The 19,869-nt window shown below is 35.8% G+C and overlaps 1 long non-coding RNA gene across 1 annotated transcript; it reads left to right on the top strand.

The window, feature by feature from the left end:
• Positions 1 to 8,128: 8,128 nt before the first annotated feature.
• On the top strand, positions 8,129 to 13,338 carry LOC131540417 (uncharacterized). Its single transcript, XR_009271270.1, has 3 exons — positions 8,129 to 8,292; positions 8,828 to 8,883; positions 13,116 to 13,338. It is a non-coding gene; the product is annotated as an uncharacterized LOC131540417 (long non-coding RNA).
• The last annotated feature ends 6,531 nt before the right edge of the window (positions 13,339 to 19,869 follow it).

Here is a 19,869-nt window from a genome sequence, read left to right as displayed (position 1 = left end):
TTTAACAAAGCCCCAAAATCAAATTTCCTGGAAAATTCTGAAAAGGAATATAGCTGACCATTGTCATCTATCAGCGGAGTTTTTCCCTCGGAATTGGGCTACTTTAAAATATGTTGCGGGTTGAAGCAAAACCAATAACGTCATATTTAGCCCCTGCAATGCGATTTTTACCGGGGGACCCCCTTGAAATGCCATTGGGCTGGTTTTGGGCTTTTTTATTTATTTTTTATTCAAAGAACAATAACATACAATATTTTATCAAGAAATAACATCAAAAAAGAAAAGGAAAATAAAAAGGAAAAGGATTGAAAAATAAATTACAACAAATAGGAGCTGGTAAGTATAAAAGTTTTAAACAAAGACACACAATATACATAGGCCCTATATACATACACGTATACATATATCAAAATCAAATAAATAAATAAATATATTATAAAGTTCACAAGCTTTCAAAGTTCTTACAGCTTTCTTATTCAAAGAATCTCTTATACTGTCAATATGTATATGTATATATACACAGCAGATTTCCCGGTGTTAAATCAATCAAACATTAACACCGGGAAATCTGCTGTGTGTATATACTAATAAGAAACCCAATTTATGGTTTTGTTGACTGAAATATATATTTCAGTCAACAAAACCATAAATTGGGTTTCTTATTAGTAAATTTACACTTATGAATGTGAAATTTGGTCGTCAGTATAAGTAAACTAATTAAGTAAAAATACTGTTCCTAGTCAGAATAGTCAGTAAAACCAAAGAGTGCATTTTTCATAGGCGTGAAAAAGGTCTTAAACACTAAATATTTTAATTGATTTTTTTTTTTTTTTTTTACTTTACGCCATAGTGTAACTGAATATGTATAGTGCCAAAATAAGTGAAAGTGCAAGTGCAGTTTCCTCATATTCATTGCTGAAAATACAATTTGCATTTGTTTTTTTATTTATTTTTGTAAATGATTTGCTGGATAAAATCTATGAATGAGCGTATAAGAAACTTCTTTAATCTTCTTTCTAAGATAATATTTCTGCAGTAACAACCACACTTTTCTCCAGCAAATCAATTTTCCATTTAATAAAGAGGTCCAATGAGACAAAACATAAGGTACAGTAACAATTTCTCTTTGGAAAAGAGTATGAATAGTTATATTATTACTCTTGGGATTTAATAAAAAACTAATTTTACCAATATAAGATTTAGTAACATCAAGAGAAGCTGAATCAGGAGAATGATCTTTATTAATACCTCTACATAACATGTGAGTACCTGGAGAGATTGAACCAATAACAGTTGAGTAATTGGTATTTTACAATAAAAAAGGAATTCATCATAAGAAAAGATTGTTCCTTCTTTGTTGTATAACTAACCAATTTAATATTGTTGTGGAACCAGTTCTTAAAAAAAGAGATTTGTGTTTGTGTTTTGTTAACAGCTTGAAAATGTGCATTTTCACCATGGATGTGTGTAATTTGAATTGTAGAGCAAAAGTATTGTCAAGTTATTTTTATCACAGACCATATTTTATTCATTATTTGTAAAAATCCATTATAAAAACCCATAGCAAAATCTTGAGGGAACCAGTGGAGAATTACAACTAAAGCACTCTATTCTCAGGGAAAGCAAGAACTGAAATCTATTCTAAACCTATTATAAATCTATTATTATATCACTTATATGTTATCGTCTTGTTGTACTCACTATTTTATTATCACTACTACAATTTGTACTATACTTTTTAAATATCACATATCACTTTTACTATATGTTTACTATATTACTATATTTATTATCAGTGCATAATGTTTTACCACTGTAAGTTTTACTGGATCCATAAATGATTATCAGTTATACAGTGAGGAAAATAAGTATTTGAACACCCTGCTATTTTGCAAGTTCTCCCACTTAGAAATCATGGAGGGGTCTGAAATTGTCATCGTAGGTGCATGTCCACTGTGAGAGACATAATCTAAAAAAAAATATCCAGAAATCACAACGTATGATTTTTTAACTATTTATTTGTATGATACAGCTGCAAATAAGTATTTGAACACCTGTATATCAGCTAGAATTCTGACCATCAAAAACCTGTTAGTCTGCCTTTAAAATGTCCACCTCCACTCCATTTATTATCCTAAATTAGATGCACATGTTTGAGGTCGTTAGCTGCATAAAGACACCTGTCCACCCCATACAATCAGTAAGAATCCAACTACTAACATGGCCATGACCAAAGAGCTGTCCAAAGACACTAGAGACAAAATTGTACACCTCCACAAGGCTGGAAAGGGCTACGGGGAAATTGCCAAGCAGCTTGGTGAAAAAAGGTCCACTGTTGGAGCAATCATTTGAAAATGGAAGAAGCTAAACATGACTGTCAATCTCCCTCGGACTGGGGCTCCATGCAAGATCTCACCTCGTGGGGTCTCAATGATCCTAAGAAAGGTGAGAAATCAGCCCAGAACTACACGGGAGGAGCTGGTCAATGACCTGAAAAGAGCTGGGACCACCGTTTCCAAGGTTACTGTTGGTAATACACTAAGACGTCATGGTTTGAAATCATGCATGGCACGGAAGGTTCCCCTGCTTAAACCAGCACATGTCCAGGCCCGACTTAAGTTTGCCAATGACCATTTGGATGATCCAGAGGAGTCATGGGAGAAAGTCATGTGGTCAGATGAGACCAAAATATAACTTTTGGTCATAATTCCACTAAACGTGTTTGGAGGAAGAAGAATGATGAGTACCATCCCAAGAACACCATCCCTTCTGTGAAGCATGGGGTGGTAGCATCATGCTTTGGGGTGTTTTTCTGCACATGGGACAGGGCGACTGCACTGTATTAAGGAGAGGATGACCGGGGCCATGTATTGCGAGATTTTGGGGAACAACCTCCTTCCCTCAGTTAGAGCATTGAAGATGGGTTGAGGCTGGGTCTTCCAACATGACAATGACCAAGCACACAGCCAGGATAACCAAGGAGTGGCTCTGTAAGAAGCATATCAAGGTTCTGGCGTGGCCTAGCCAGTCTCCAGACCTAAACCCAATAGAGAATCTTTGGAGGGAGCTCAAACTCCGTGTTTCTCAGTGACAGGCCAGAAACCTGACTGATCTAGAGAAGATCTGTGTGGAGGAGTGGGCCAAAATCCCTCCTGCAGTGTGTGCAAACCTGGTGAAAAACTACAGGAAACGTTTGACCTCTGTAATTGCAAACAAAGGCTAGTACCAAATATTAACATTGATTTTCTCAGGTGTTCAAATATTTATTTGCAGCTGTATCATACAAATAAATAGTTAAAAAATCATGCATTGTGATTTCTGGATTTTTTTTTTTTAGATTATGTCTCTCACAGTGGACATGCACCTACGATGACAATTTCAGACCCCTCCATGATTTCTAAGTGGGAGAACTTGCAAAATAGCAGTGTGTTCAAATACTAATTTTCCTCACTGTATTTCTTATTGTTTGTTGTGGAGTTTATCTGTATCCATAGAGCGCTATGAAAATATAGAAAGCAGACTACCAGTGTGTCAATTTTTGATTTGTATTTACTGATTTTATTCCATTTTATCAATGATGGTCAATTATTAGTACTTAAAGATGTATTTGTATTCCGTATTTCAAAGGGAATGATGTATTCTGACCTGAAGTACAAGACAAGCTAAAATGTTGGGGTTGAAGACACAGAAAGCAATTTCCACAGTCAAGTCAAGTCATCTTTAATACAGATTGTGTCAAAGCACTTAATCAAATTGGAGGATAGAGTGGAGGATTGAGAAAATCTTCTCAATTTTCAGTTAAAGGCATTTCATTATTGAATTCAGAGATGTCATTGTCTAGCTCGGATTAGTTTAAATAGTATCTGTGCAACTAAAAGAAAGAAAAAAACTTAATTTCATGGCCAATTCGCACGGGATAAGAAATCTCAGTAAAACTACCAGAAGTGGGAGGAGTAACTCGATTTACGCACCGCCGTCACCTCCCTGTCGTCATGTGCGTGCTACATCCATCGATTTATTAATTAAATTATGATTGGATTCTGTTTGCAATAGACACTTACCTAAAGCTAACAGAAGTTTCGTGCCTCTAACAAGTGCTTTCGAGTCGTTAGTTTCGACCCTCTTTTTGATCTGAATGGTATGCATTGTCATATTCAGAAAACTTTCGAGGTTTGCCGCAGACTTGTCCCACCGCCTAGAACGCAACTGAATGTTTGAGCCTGTCCTCCAACAAAAAACGACCCTATAGGTCTGTTTGTGCAAGCCCTTATTACGACCTATATTTACGTTTTAAAGTTAAGCGCCCTCTAGCGCGTGTAAAAATAATGACAAAAATAATTCTCTGGGATCGAACCCATGATCGCCATGCATTACCGCCACCTATGATGGGGGTCAGGATCATAATCTACGCTTATTCTAAGGTGGAGGGTGGGTGTGTGGCCTTAACCAGCTTTGCACTACCATGCGCTAATGTTGACAGTGGATGTATCGCAATGGCTCATAGACACGTAGTCGTTAAGCTTTTCAGTTTGACCCAGAATCTGATCGGGATGGAGAAGCACCGGATAAAGAAGTTGCAACTATGGGGTACTGTCAAGAGGAAAATGAGAAACAAGAGACCAAAAAATGCAGATGAGCTGAAGGCCACTGTCAAAGAAACCTGGGCTTCCATACCACCTCAGCAGTGCCACAAACTGATCACCTCCATGCCACGCCGAATTGAGGCAGTAATTAAAGCAAAAGGAGCCCCTACCAAGTATTGAGTACATATACAGTAAATGAACATACTTTCTAGAAGGCCAACAACTCACTAAAAATGTTTTTTTTATTTTTTATATTGGTCTTACGAAGTATTCTAATTTGTTGAGATAGTGAATTGGTGGGTTTTTGTTAAATGTGAGCCAAAATCATCACAATTAAAAGAACCAAAGACTTAAACTACTTCAGTCTGTGTGCACTGAATTTATTTAATACACGAGTTTCACAATTTGAGTTGAATTACTGAAATAAATGAACTTTTTCACGACATTCTAATTTATTGAGATGCACCTGTATATATATGATATACACTACCATTCAAAAGTTTTTGAAAAGTAAGATTTGAACAGAGAAGTATTTGATCCAAAATACAGCAAAAGCAGTAATATTGTGAAATATTTTTACTATTTAAAATAGCTGTTTTCTATTTGAATATATTTTAAAATGTAATGTATTCCTGTGATCAAAGCTGTATTTTCAGCATGTCACATGATCGTTCAGAAATCATTCAAATATTCTGATTTGCTGCTCAAAATACATTTATTATTATGATTATTATTATTATTGTTGAAAACAGCTGAGTATGATTTTTTTTTCAGGTTTCTTTGATGAATAGAAGGTTCAGAAGAACAGCATTTATCTGAAATAGAAATATTTTGTAACATTATAAATGTCTTTATCATCATTTTTGATCAATTTAAAGCATCCTTTCTAAATAAAAGTATTAATTTCCATAATTTCTTTCCCAAAAAACAAAGTAAAAATTATACTGACTCCAATCTTTTGAATTGTGTATTGTATAATGTTACAAAAGCTTTTTTATTTCAGATAAATGCTGATCTTTGGATATTTCTATTCATCAAAGAATCCATTAATAATAATAAATATTTCTTGAGCAGCAAATCAGCATTAGAATGATTTCTGAAGATCATGCCACATTGAAGACTGGAGTAATGATGCTGAAAATTCAGCGTTGAACACAGGAATAAATGACATTTCAAAACATATTCAAATAGAAAGCAGTTATTTTAAATAGTAAAAATATTTCACAATATTACTGCTTTTGCTGTATTTTGGATAAAATAAATGCATGCTTGGTGAGCAGAAGAGAATTCTTAAAAAAAAACATTCAAAATCTTACTGTTCAATAACTTTGACTGGTAGTGTAGATATGTATCATTGCATCGAGTCGTTTTGGATAATAAAAAAAAACGTCAGGTCTGACAATATTGTCTTTTCGAATTTAAATCTATTCGCATTGGCCCATGGAAACCTCTATGAACACACTTGACATGACTTCGCCAAAAAATCACGGTGGACGAATTTACGTTTTATTAAGTGTTTGCATATTCTGCACTAATGGCGCGCGCACACATGATAGATGCCTGCCTTCGCTGCGAGTCCCTACCCACGTAGGAGGGGACGTTCTCGCAACATTGCGCAACGTTCCCTAAAAGTTCCCTAAAGGTGACGAAAGTCCCGAACCTCTACAGAACATTAGGGATGTTCCTAAAACGTCCTCTTTTGGTTATGAAAGTGCTGGTGCTCAATGTTACTTACGTGACTTAAGGGGGACGTTCTATTTTGGTTATTTTTTGGTCACATAAGAACGTTACAAAGAGGACATTTGAGACGTTAACAGAACGTTCTCACATGGTCCTCTTTTAGTCATATAATAACGTTCCCAATATGACATTAGGAGGACGTTCTATATTGGTTATTTTTTGGTCACATAAGAACGTTACAAAGATGACATTTGGGACGTTAACAGAACGTTCCCATATGGTCCTCTATTAGTCAAATAATAACGTTCCAGATATGACTTTAGGAGGATGTTCCATTTTGGTTATTTTTTGGTCACATAAGAACGTTACAAAGAGGACATTTGGGACGTTAACAGAACGTTCTCACATGGTCCTCTTTTAGTCATATAATAACGTTCCCAATATGACTTTAGGAGGACGTTCTATATTGGTTATTCTATGGTCACATAACAACGTTACAAAGAGGACGTTTGGGACGTTAACAGAACGTTCCCATAAGGTCCTGTTTTAGTCATATTATAACGTTACAGATATGACTTTCGGAGGACGTTCTATATTGGTTATTCTATGGTCACATATAGCAACGTTACAAAGAGGACATTTGGGACATTAACAGAACGTTCCCATATGGTCATATTTTAGTATATAATAATGTTCAAAATATGACTTTAGGAGGACGTTCTGTATTGGTAATTCTATGGTCACATAGCACACAGAGGACATTTGGGACCTAAACAGAACGTTCCTATATGGTCCTCTTTTAGTCATATAATAACGTTCCCAACATGACTTTTTTCTTTTTTTTTTTAATTAAACAATGTGTTTTTTGAACAATTACACCTTGAGCCATCAATGTGGCAGTATTTGTTTTTAATTAATTATAAAGAATTCCAAGCACCACAAAACTGCTCGTCCCCACAACCATGTACAACGGGAAAGTGCTTTATTCTGAGGTCAAAAACATGTTTTTCTTCCTGTTAATAAAATAATGTATACATAACTATCAAATAAATTAAATAAAAAAAAGCCAAATAATACAAAAAATATAAAATATTATATTAAATTATAATATATTATATTAAAAAAGAAAATATTATATAAAATTATTAAAAATATTATAAAAAAGATAAAAAAATCATTAAGTTATCATTTATGTGTATTCATGAAGTCAAAAGGTAATCTAATAATGTGGTTTAAAAAAAAAAAAAAGAAATACATTTTAATACATCTTGCCATACTATTCGAACCAAATGTATTTACTCAGTATTAGGATATGACAACTTGTTTTTTTATTATAGCCCATGATAATTAATACATTACAAAAACATTGTAAAAATTAGGCTAAAAGAAAGTCATCCCACTCCTTTACGTCTACTTCTATCATCGCTTTGATTACAGCGTCACGCGCCTTCTTTTTGAATGTAATTTTTCTCCAATGAGGGGGAGGATTTGGCGAATTAAGCTACAGCACTTATATTATTGCACTGGTTGGCTATATTAACTGCGAGCAGACAGAGTGTCAATCAATGCATTGGAGAATATGGCGAACATAAATAAAGAAACGAAGTTGTCAGATTTTCCTAACAAGCAACCATATTTTTTTTAAATAAGCCGAAAAAACCGCAACCCGCAACCAGGGATTTTTTCACGCAACTTTACAAAAAAGAAGCCCAAAGTCCCGTATAATAAGCAGATTTGGCAATGTGTCATCAATCCACAGCGACTTTAAATTCAAATTCAAAATTTGCCGCTTCAAATGACTACAGCAGTAAAATCGAACGCTCATTGGTCCTCGCCTGCTTCGTCACAGAGTGCGTCATGCCGTGCTTCTGAGGTTCGTTTGAATGATGCAAGTTTTCACGGAGTGGATCGGGATGGTAATCTGAATAATATTTCCGTCGATCATCAACTTAAATTCTGCTCTGTACTTCACACAAAACTATTGTATTTCACCTGCGGCTGCAACGCATCATCATTTGGACTACTTTTGGTAATGTTTTTGACATTTTTGCAGTAAATTATTGGGATTGCACTTGTCTGTCCACCATTCTTTTATTTATAGCATTAAGTTGCTGTAAGAAATGGCTGTAGTTAGGTTTAAAGGTAGGAATGGGATTAGCAACCCAAAAATATTTTTTGTTGTTACTAAAATGGTCATTTCCTTACATATTTCTGTCTATTATGTTTTATATGTTTTATATTCGTTATTAAATGCGTTTTTGGGGGTTTGGGAGAAGGTTACCGTTAAGGTGTCTAAAAACGTAAATTGCTTATCGATAAATTGATTTAAAAAAATAATTTATATTATATCGTAATGATATAAAAGATTTGTAAATATGTTAAGTTTTTAACTGACTATGCTCAGATTTAACAAGACCTTTGTGGATCAGATTTTTTGTTTCGTTTCGGTTGTTTATCTAATAATATAAGTTATTAATTAATTATTTACAGTTGTCTTTTCTTTGATTAGAAACGAACACCGTACTGCAATGTTTTCATACTGTGCCCTTTTCTGTGCTTTCCAGACCCTGCCATGTACCCTGCCCTCTTCATACAGGCTGGCATGATGTCATCTCAGAAGGTAGGCTCATCTTGCAGAAAGGTTTTTCAAATTTGCGGCAGCATATTGCTGACAGGCCAGAAAAAGGGATCAATGTCACGTTATAATATGATACATTACCAGTTAAAAGTTTTTGAACAGTAAGTATTTTTCAAAGTTTTTTAAAGAAGTCTCTTCTGCTCACCAAGCCTGCATTTATTTGGTCCAAAGTACAGCAAAAACAGTAAAATGTAAATATTTTTACTGTTTAGAATAACTTTTCTATTTGAATATATTTTAAAATGTAATTTATTCCTGTGATTTCATAGCTGAATTTTTAGCATTACTCCAGTCAAACGATCCTTCAGAAATCATTCTAATATTCTCGTTTGCTGCTCAAAACATTTATTATTAGTATCATCATCAACATCTGAGTAGATTTGATGAATAGAAAGTTTAAAAGAACAGCATTTATCTAAAACATATCTTTTGTAACATTATAAATGTATATCATCACTTTTGATCAATTTGAAGCATCTTCTATATTTCTATAATTTATTCCAATATATATATATATATATATATATATATATATATATATACTGACTCCAAGCTTTTGAATGGTATAGTGATAAATGCTGATCTTTTGATCTTTCTATTCATCAAAGGATCCTGAAAAAATCTACTAAATACTCAACTGTTTTAAATATTGATGCTACTAATAATAAATGTTTCTTGAACAGCAAATCAGCATATTAGAATGATTTCTGAGGGATCATGTGACACTGAAAACTGGAGTAATTATGCTGAAAATGTAGCTTTGATCACAGCAATAGATTACATTTTATTTATTTTAAATAGTAAAAATATTTCACAATATTACTGCTTTAGCTGTACTTTGGATCAAATAAATGCAGGCTTGGTGAGAAGAAGAGACTAATAAATATGAATAGTCTTACTGTTAAAAAACTTGACTGGTAGTGTAAGTTTATAATTTTAACAAAATGTTTTTTCACCTTATGAAAATATTTTTGATATTAGGATATACAAACATATTTTATAGTAAGAAACTTTTCTATACAATTGTGTTAAACTGAATCATGAAGTATAGAAATAATCAAATCGTGTATTTAAAAAATAATGTGTATTAAAAAATGTCAATGTTGCATAAAAATAAATAAATAAATACATAAATACATAACAAGATAAATACATGTGGGAATGAATAAATATATATAAAAATAAATGAATGCATAAATAGACTTAAAATAAATAAGTTAATTAATTAAATATAAAAATAAATGAAAGAATAAATAAGTTAAAATAAAAATAAATACAGAAAATAATCAATAAAGAAAAAAGGTAATAAAGTTAATTCAGGATAAAATTTTATTACAAGTGAATTATATTTATTTCAGCAAATCATTTATTCCGTTATTTCTTAGGCCAGTCGTATTTTCACCAACAAAAAATGGTTTGAAGTCCATTATTTCTATCTTTCGCTGTAATGTGTCAGTGGAAATATCAGTTTATATTTCCAAACATTCATTTTGCCATTAATTGTAATAATCCAGTGAGATTTTTGTTTGCACAAGGAGTCTGAAAACAGCCAGTGCTCCACACAGAGATCTGTGCCCGGTTGCATAAAGCACCTTAAGTTTTTCCCTTAAGTATGACACTTAAGGCGTAATTTCCCCTTATCTAAGGGAATGACTTGAGGGTGTTGCATACAATCCCTTAAACCATTCCCTTACTTAAGGGAAACCGTTAAGTATTTCACAACAGCGACCCAGGTTTTGCGTTAAAAAAATCTACTGTTGCCATGGACACGTTATTTGTTAATGCAGATAGGTGTAAGTTTTCACAGAAACATAACATTTTCAGGGACTAATGTGAATAAATCTATATTTAAATGCAAAGGGACAAGACAGTCATTTTATTTGTATCCAAAACGAGGTGATGTGAACATTATGAAGCGCTAAACACTCCTATGCAGTGTATGTTTCATTCATACTCGAAGCCGGAGGGCACTGTTGAGCTGAAAGTCCATTCCGGACACATAATTATCTCATGATGGAATACAGCAGCGATCGCTGCAGCTAAGCTAAAAGCAGAAATGTAAACACAATAAACACACGATTGCGAAAATATATTTTGTATGTGTGTTTTTCAAGTCATCTTCCAGGTAATATGTAGGAAAATACAGGAATAAAATATTATAGAATATATGTGTTCTCGCATGACGCACTCACGTTTGAGCTATTAGTTGTATGTAATTTGATTAATGTGAATAAATGCCTAAATCTGTTATAAAGCGGCCGATTGTGTCTTGTAGAAGACTTTAGGATTGAATCTGCTCGCTGTGTAACACTTAAGGTGACATTTTCCATACCTTACGTTATACTGAGGAAAATGACAGTTAAGGGGCTTTATGCAACACTTAATGGGCTTTAAGGGACACTTAAGAGAAATTCTAAGGGTTTATGATGTTTCACCTAAAGAAACCCTTAAGTGTCATTTAAGGTATATTTTATGCAACGCCCTTAATTGTAAGGGAAACTTAAGGGCGATCTTAAGGGAAAATTACACTTAAGGTGCTTTATGCAACCGGGCCCTGATCTGATCATCATCCAGTCTGTCTGGAGTGACATGAAGAAACAGAACAAACTGAGACAGACTAAATCCAGAAGAACTGTGGTAACGTCTCCAAAATACTTCAAGAAACCTACCTGCAAAGCTACCTGAATAACTATTCGCAAGTGCACCTAGAGCAAAAGCTGCTTTAAACACAAAGGATGGTCACAACAAATGTTGATTTAATTTAATAATAGAAGTTAATTGATAAATTATATTTCTGTATTAACAGAATTTTCACACAAGTGCCTAAAACTTTTAACAGTACTGTAGCTTTGTAGATAGGTATTTTGAAGCATCTAAGAGATGTTGCCACATTTCTTCTGGATTTAGTCTGTCTCAGTTTGTTCTGTTTATTAATTTCATTCCAGACAGACTGGATGATGTGATATATATACACAGCTGTGTTTGAATTCATTTATAAATTGAATGAATTTATAAAAACAACCCCGTTCAAAAGTTTACATGAATCTTAATACTGTGGTGTTGTTTCCCGAGTGATCCACGATTGTTTTATGTTTTGTGATAGTTGTTCATGAGTCCCTTGTTTGTCTTGAGCAGTTCTGCCTGCTGTTCTTAAGAAAAATCCTCCAGCTCCTGCACATTCTTTGTTTTCCAGCATCTTCTGCATATGTGAACTCTTTCCAACAGTGACTGTATGATTTTGGGAACAATCTTTTCACACTGAGGACAACTGAAGGAATGATACACAACTATTACAAAAGGTGAAAATATTTACTGATGCTCGAGAAGGCCACACAATGCATTAAGAGCCAGAGGGCGTACACTTTTGAACTGGATGATGATGTGTAAATTTGATTTAAATATCTTTCTTTCTTTTTTTTCATTTAGTACTGCTCTTAAGTAGCAACATAAATAATTATATGTTTCCCAAAAGACGAAATAAGTACAATTTACCCTGATCATCCATTTCAGAAAGTTTCCACGCCCCGGCTCTTAATGCTTTGTGTTTCCTTCTTAAGCATCATAAAATGTTTTCATCTTTTTGTAATAGTTGGTGAGTTATGAGTCCCTCAGTTGACCTCAGTGTGAAAAAATGGATCTCAAAATCATACAGTCACTGTTGGAAAGAGTTCACATATGCAGAAGATGCTGGAAAACCAGGAGTTTGAGGATTTTTCTGAAGAACAGTAGGCACTCTAAGAACTGCTCAAGACAAAAAAGGAACTGATGAACAACTATCACAAAACATAAAAACAGTCGTGGATCACTCAGGAAATGACACAGTATTAAGATTCAAGGGTATGTAAACTTTTGAACGTGGTCATTTTTATAAATTCAGTTGTCATTTTGTCTTGAGTATAAACTTCTGTTATGTGAAATAATTTATTCAGGACAGTACTAAATACAAAATAACATGATCACTTGTATTTTGTTAAAATTAACATTTTGTATATTCTGCAAGTGGTATGTAAACTTATGAACACCACTGTATGTGTATACACACAAACACACACACACACACACACACACACACATATACACATACATATATATAATTTATGTTTTTGTTTTGTTTTTGCAAATTTGGTCCTCTATACTTCTACACCTAAGTGTAATTAAAAGCAATAAAAAATTAATTGAAGTGATTGCTAAATATTGTTATTTGCTTTTTTCAGGCAGCGGAAGAACAACTTGGGGCACCTCCTGAAGATGGAGACAGTGACTGACACACACACACACACTAGATATATAATTACTATAAATTATGTTCTTGTTACTGTTTCCATTATTTGGACACATTTTGATGCTTTACTCTGGAAATTATCATGGCAATAAAGCCAATTTGAACTGAATCGAATTGTCCGAGTTTCCCCCTCTCTATCTCCACCACCCTTCCTATGCATGACCATATTTAATATTCATTTATAATCTGTTTTTGTTCACAAAATAAATGAATGATGCTTTCCTGCTTTGTATTTTACGTCAAATTTTCAAATAAAATATGGTGCCCTAAACGTCCCGAGAACGTCCTGAAATGAAGGTCCTCCAAATAACGTCCCCCAACCCTTTAAAGAACGACATCGTGACCGTCTCAGAACGTTCTGGGGACGTTACTAGATGACGTCCTTGACACCAGCGGGTACGTTCTGGGAACGTCAAATTTTCAAATAAAATATGGTCCCCTAAACGTCCCGAGAACGTCCTGAATGTTCTATGAAGATCCTCCAAATAACGTCCCCCAACCCTTTAAAGAACTCGACATCGTGACCTTCTCGGAACGTTCTGGGGACGTTACTAGATGACGTCCTTGACACCAGCGGGGACGTTCTGGGAACGTAAAATTTCTAGCGGGGTATCAAGCACTTTACCGATTCAACTGCTCTCCTCTTCTCCTCCTGCCTGGCTCTTTACGCCTCATCACTCACCGCAGAGTAAGCCTGTTCTTGATAAAGCTGCTGTGAAAACGTGGGAAAAGCCGACGAGGAATAAGTTGGGGTGAAGCGTTCTTTATAGGCGGAGGAAAACACTTCATGGCTCCGTCTACAGCGCATTGTGATTGGGTGGTTTACGCTGTCAATACAGGAGACAAACCAATGGGCCACTGGCTGCTCGTAGTCCCTGCGTGATGGTCCTTGGAAAAAAAAAAAAAATTCTGTCGGCCCACCGGGAAAATGCCCGGTATGCCCGATTACCAGTCCAGCCCTGATTAGGGATAAATGAGGGGAAAAGAAACATAGCGCATTGTTGTTGTTGTTCTGCCGCAGTGGCGGTTTTAGGCATGGGCGAACGGGGCAGCCGCCCGGGGCGGCATTTTTTCATGACACGTGGGGGGCGGCACAAGCACTTGGAAAAAAAAAAATCATCTGCGACGCTAAGCGGTTTTCTATTATCTATCATATTATCTATCATATAACTGTGCGGGGAATTGGCGCCCCTGCTTGTTGAGAAGGTACCGAGCACAGAAGCTGTGTGAGAAGTGGAACGGGGAGGGGGTGCGGCCGCGGGGGACAGTTCACCTCTCCCAAATTAGTGGGACAAGTGGGCTAAAGTCAGTCACACCCAGGGGCGCGGGAAGTGTTTTTTTCATGTGGGCAACTGTTTAATTGTTGGGAATATAAAAAATAAAAAAAATCGGAGTGTCTATTTAAGTGCAAATAGCTGCTGGCAGAGGCTATTTAGATTAACTCCACCCACAAATGTATGATTGGGATAGTCAAATATGCAAAAGACGGTTAGCTGTCAGATTCAGTGGTGCAGATGGTAAAATTTGCGTTACACTTCTTTCGACACGATCGACCAGGGTTGGAATCTACCTTTTGGCGAACTTTTTTTCTCCCTTTTTAAATTTCAAATCACATCACATCAGAAAAGCATTTATTTTTTAATAAAAATGAAGGAAATAATCAAAGAGTTGAACATAAAGTATCGGGTAGGGTTAGGGTAGGTGTAGAGAGGGCTTTTGTCCCAATAAGGTGGCATCCATTTAATAATTAGAAATAAAATAAAAAAATTACACTCAATAAGTTATTGCATACTATTTTATAATGTATTACAATGCAGAAGTGCAGATAATTACCACTATTTTTGCAATAAGTAATGTTTTTCTCTAATAATGTTTTTCGCCATGTTTTTATTTTATTTTAACATAGAATAAATAGAATCTAAAGCTATTTGCACTGTGTAAATAACATATCACTAAAGAATACTGCTATTTTCACTTTGTGGTTTAGTCTTGACTTCTGGATTGTGAGTGACAGTGTTGGGGGATGGGAAATCTGTTGATTGTCGAGTGCCAAATAAACACAGAGTGTTTATTATGTATATAGAGTATATTTATTTAAGTTCTGATAACTTATACTGTTTTGTACAGAATTGTGTTTTTCATGTTGAAGGATTTGTGCAATTGAGAAATATAAGCTTGTCTTACACTTATATTGTTATAGTAAAACTGTTTGTGCAAAATTTTTTAGCAAAAAAACCTACAAAAATTGTTTTTTCTGCCGGCACACCAAAAATCATCCCCGCTACGGCTGCAGCTTCTCACTGACAACATAGTAACGCCGCTCGCATCATTCACAGTCGGGCTATTATCAGAGAACAGAGCAGAACTTGAATTTCGGCGCAGGATTGCAGCTATTACCGGTAATAAACATTCTACTCATTCCCGCAGGTTCCGACGGAATGTATCACATATTGTACCTGCTTTTGAGTCTTAATAACTCACTGGCGCACTCTCATCTGCACAGATCGAGATAAGGAGAGTGACAGCTTTTAATAATAATTAAGGGAGTTTGCAAATGTGATATTGATTTAATACAACAGATCAATAAACAAGTACTGCATTTTTGCTCTATATAATCAACGAAAATAGTTCTAAATAAAGTAACAGCCGAGCCGCTGCGCATCTCTAAAAGCAAACACAGGGGCTACTGTATAATTTCAGTTATTTAAATCATTTAATAGTTCTGTATTCAAAATTGTATATTTAAAACATTAATCTCCACATGAATTTATGAATTTAATTGCACTCATGCCACCTCTGAGTCTCATTAAACGTCTGAAAATGTACCACCTCTGTAGTACAAATTAATTTCTTATTAATACTAATTTCATATAACTGGTAACTTATTTGTCTTATTCTACTTCTTATTAATATTTTTTTTTAAATAGAAATTTTAAAAAGCTTATAAACATAATTTTTTTGAATTTGACAGATGAAAATGATGTCATTCCAAAAAAGAAAATGCCCTGTAAATCACTTTGAGTCAAATGTCACCTCGAATTAGGAAGGCTAATTTTTTTATCAGAATTTTTGATTATTGATCAAAAGCTGCTCCTAATTAAATTAGGAGGACAAAGCTCCTAAAAAGAAAAGTAAGCATAGAGCCATGTGTAACATATTAGATCCATGCATGAGGTTTTAAAGAGACAGCAGCCTAAATAAACCTGCTGCTGTCTTTCATACAGTGAAGACTATCCAGTGTTATTTTACAGTTGAATAGATTATAGTTAGACCTAACTGAAAAAATGTAAGTACTGATAATTTAATTTGTATCTTGTTATTATTTTTGTTTGTGCTATTGATTGAATAATTTAGTAAATAATAATATAAGAACAAATAAATTAATGACAAAGACATACTTCTTTTTTTAGTTAAAATAAATTAGATTATGAGTGCAGGTGATTCTTGGGTGGGGAGGGGATGTGGTCCATGGGAAATAGTCCTGCCACCACAACTGGAAAAACATCCTAGAGGAAACACTGCATACATTTAATAAAATTAGAAAAATGCATTTACAAAAGTAAAAAGAAAATTCCCCTGTAAATCACTTTGTCAAATGTCACTTCATATTAAGAAGGCTAATTTTTTATCAGAATTTTTTTTATTATTGATTAGAAGGTGCTCCTAAATGTATTAAATTAGGAGGAAAAGCGCTCCTAATTACAAGAAGAAAAACACGGCTCTTAAACTGGGTGTGTGACAGGTATGGCTGTGGATTGGGGTTTAGCTAAGGAAAAAATTTCAGTCAAAAGATTTTTTTTTGCTTTAACCCCTGCTTTTGTGGACGTGTTCTTCACACAATAACATGCAGAAACACAACTAAACACTAAAAATAAATCACAGCGTTTTATTAGAATGGTGTTCTCATTATAATGCTATGTATATGGCAGTGCCAGTCATAGTTATTAATACTCTGCATTGTTGTTCTGCTCACACCGCGCGCTGAAGAGATAATCACTGTATGTATAGACGGTTTCATCAGGCGCACGTGCCTGGACCTAAGTTAACTTCCGGTCTGTGTTTGTTTATCGGTCTTGTTAGTGGCGCCGGCTACAAACGCAGTTAAAGTTAAAGTGATGAGTAATGAAGTTGGGCTCAGGTTGTTGTGCTGTGGGATGTGTTTCACATACATTTATTTATTTGTGGCGACCCACCATGATATCAAAACTGACCGATTTTCCAAAAGGCTTCGTTGAATAAACATGAGCACGTAACGCATGTTTAAAAATCAAAACGAGGCGCAGGTGTTTTTATATCACTGTATTTCTGAAGGAACACTGTCTTTAGAAAATGTTCGATGTCATTTTCATTTCATCTGGCATGTTATATGCCTGATAAAGCAGCGTTTGTAAGCTCAGAGCTGCTTTGTGTAACGTACAACCCAACAGCCGTTTCCGGGGAAACCTCTAGTTCTCCCGCTTTAAAGCGCCTCCTGCTGGCAGAGAATGAATTTGCATTTTTAATAAGTCCGTCCAAGTAGTTTTCGCTGCATCTCAGTCCGTCTGATTTACGCAGCAAACATATTTTTTTTGTTATCAAAACATAATCTACTCTAGAGGGACTTAGCTGTTGTTACTGATTGTATTTGGATGTCTACCGGAAGTTAAGTTAGGGCCACAAAAGCGCGCATGCGCAGTAACGTTTGTTTATGTTGTTGCCGTTGAAACCGTCAATAGTAGGCTACTGCAATGAAGCGCTTTACTGCAGCGTAACTCAACCAAATGCATCTTATACGAGATAAATAATATATACACGATATAAATAAACCGACTGAAACGTTTTGAAATCACTTGTTGTACCCTACCTGATTGAAAAAAAAACCAAATGAAGTCTTCCACTCTGCCCGAGTCTTGTTAAAGATTTAAAATCCTGCAGCCAAAATGTTCCTCTGTCGGTGACGGATTAGAAAGCGAAACTTTAATTTATAGGGGAAGTTGGATTTATTCACGCACGTTAAAATATTTATTTAAAGCTTCTTTCTTTTAAGATTCTTATTTACAGCATTATGATGATAGGCTGGATATTAACTTATTGGGAGAAAATGGTAGTTCGATGTGAAATCAGACACTGAGCACCCCCATATAGCCAAAATGGCATATCATAACACCCCGCGAATATTCGACTGTGAGATTGGGAGTCAAATCAGGCTCCTCAAATCGAAGCATCGAATCGTCGACTATTCGGGGACACCCCTATCCTATTCCTTTTTTTTTTTTTTCAATATTTAAAAACACATCATTAATCATAATAGAGAATAGTAAAGGACTAATTATGCTTCCTTGTGCTGTTCCATTTTCTACTTATTATCCCTGAAAATCTTTACTTGAATATATCTGTTACGGGGCTGACAAGACGTGAGACGTGTGGATCCATCTGCAGACTTTTATTGACAAGAGACGTGGTCATAACAGGCAGGGTCAAACAGTGGCAAACAGGTATAACATGGGCGAGACAAAGAGTAAACAGAGACAAGCGTGGGTCGACGATCGGTTAACAGTATCCAAAGGGGCGAGACAGGAGAGGTAATCCAAAAACGTGAGCGATAGTCCAGGCAGGGGAAAACACAATCCGACAAAGGCGAGGCAAGGCGAGACTAGGGAAACTAACGGGGCTCTGTAGGGCAGCGATAATGCATACAATACTCGGCAGTGACGGAAGGAAAGTCCAGGGTTGAAATAGAGTGTGTGATTAGTGAGAGCTGTGTGTGCAATCAGAGCAATTGTAATATGTGACAGCTGTGTGATCTGTGCGATGGATGATGGTGAGTGAGTGACCTCTGGTGGTGAGTGAATGTAAGTACAGACCAGATTCGTGACAGAGCCCCCCCCCCTGGGAGGGATGGGAGGGATGGAGGGCCAGGTCCCTGTGGAAGCGGAGTGACCGGGGACCAAGGCAGACCACCGTTTCCAAGGTTACTGTTGGTAATACACTAAGACGTCATGGTTTGAAATCATGCATGGCACGGAAGGTTCCCCTGCTTAAACCAGCACATGTCCAGGCCTGACTTAAGTTTGCCAATGACCATTTGGATGATCCAGAGGAGTCATGGGAGAAAGTCATGTGGTCAGATGAGACCAAAATATAACTTTTTGGTCATAATTCCACTAAACGTGTTTGGAGGAAGAAGAATGATGAGTACCATCCCAAGAACACCATCCCTACTGTGAAGCATGGGGGTGGTAGCATCATGCTTTGGGGGTGTTTTTCTGCACATGGGACAGGGTGACTGCACTGTATTAAGGAGAGGATGACCAGGGCCATGTATTGCGAGATTTTGGGGAACAACCTCCTTCCCTCAGTTAGAGCATTGAAGATGGGTCGAGGCTGGGTCTTCCAACATGACAATGACCCGAAGCACACAGCCAGGATAACCAAGGAGTGGCTCTGTAAGAAGCATATCAAGGTTCTGGCGTGGCCTAGCCAGTCTCCAGACCTAAACCCAATAGAGAATCTTTGGAGGGAGCTCAAACTCCGTGTTTCTCAGCGACAGGCCAGAAACCTGACTGATCTAGAGAAGATCTGTGTGGAGGAGTGGGCCAAAATCCCTCCTGCAGTGTGTGCAAACCTGGTGAAAAACTACAGGAAACATTTGACCTCTGTAATTGCAAACAAAGGCTACTGTACCAAATATTAACATTGATTTTCTC

The sequence above is a fragment of the Onychostoma macrolepis genome, chromosome 05 (genome assembly GCF_012432095.1).
Source record: "Onychostoma macrolepis isolate SWU-2019 chromosome 05, ASM1243209v1, whole genome shotgun sequence".
NCBI lineage: Eukaryota > Metazoa > Chordata > Actinopteri > Cypriniformes > Cyprinidae > Onychostoma > Onychostoma macrolepis.
The sequence above is the reverse complement of the archived record's forward strand: the minus strand, read 5'-3'. Positions and strand labels throughout refer to the sequence as shown.